The 1094-nt window shown below is 38.8% G+C and overlaps 1 protein-coding gene across 2 annotated transcripts in view; it reads left to right on the top strand.

Moving 5' to 3' along the window:
- The window catches only part of LOC102677593 (4-coumarate--CoA ligase 1-like), a 10168-nt gene that overhangs the window by 4420 nt on the left and 4654 nt on the right, over positions 1-1094 (top strand). The gene's annotated exons all lie outside the window — the stretch shown is intronic.

Here is a 1094-nt window from a genome sequence, read left to right as displayed (position 1 = left end):
CTCCTAGTCACCCCGGTTTCCCACCTCTCCCTCCGCCGCCCATCTCGATACCCGAGACGTCGTAAGACGTCATTGGATGGATGCTTTCCGTCGTTCCATTGTCTAATTCGATGCGAATAAGAAGAAAAGTGAAATCGATCGATTCCCAAGTTTCGTTTTCGTTTTCATTTGTGCGTTTTTAAATAAAAATTAAAATTCGTTATTACGCTCGATATTCGAATACGAGAAAGAGTATTGTAAAATATTTGATATAGCGAATATTATATGTATATATATATATAATTTTAATATCTATTTTAAGAATTAATTCGAAACGTGTCCTTTTATATTTAAACGTATATAAGCACAGAGAGTCAGGTGTTTATCGTTATCGAATCGGATAATAAGAAGTTTTCGTGAACAATTTACACGGTGATATGGGTACGAACGTTCGGTGGAACCGCGTTTCCTATACATCGAGCGCAGATCTTCAATCCAATTTCACATCTACGTCGACTGAGCCTGAACAGCGATTTCTCGGCATTCCGACTTCCAAGAACGGATTCCTACTTCGCGTTTCACCATTTTACCATCCTCGAATATTTGAAGGATTTCCAATGGGATTTCTCGAAGAGAGAGAGAGAGAGAGAGAGAGAAATACGAGGGACGATATCCCGTGTATAGGGAGCCAAGAAAAAAAATATTAACGCGTTTAACAAGCGTGAAATAACGCGTTTAAAAAAAAAAAAAAAAATGAAAAAGAAATTAATTCGATTCGATCATCGCTCTCTCGCACATTTCCACCCCTCTTTCCCTGTCAAGCAGTCGAATGTTTGCGATCGAAAAAGATTATTATTGATAGCGGAGAGAATTGGTTCTCCGGTTTGTGTCAAAATAAAATCGTATCGTTTCATTTCTACTATGTGCAAACAAAAATATTTTTCCGTCTTCCGCTCTTCTGCTCCCTGCAGGCCACCGAACAGTCGATACCGAAGGAAAACAATTTGTCAATGAGACGTTTCCGTCCTGATATCGAGCTTTTCCTCCGATTTATCCGATTTTTCGTTCGTCCCGCGATAATTTAATATTATAAGCACCCGTACATTTATTCTTGA

The sequence above is a fragment of the Apis dorsata genome, unplaced genomic scaffold (assembly GCF_000469605.1).
Source record: "Apis dorsata unplaced genomic scaffold, Apis dorsata 1.3 scaffold_949, whole genome shotgun sequence".
NCBI lineage: Eukaryota > Metazoa > Arthropoda > Insecta > Hymenoptera > Apidae > Apis > Apis dorsata.
This window is presented reverse-complemented; position numbering and strand designations above follow the sequence as displayed.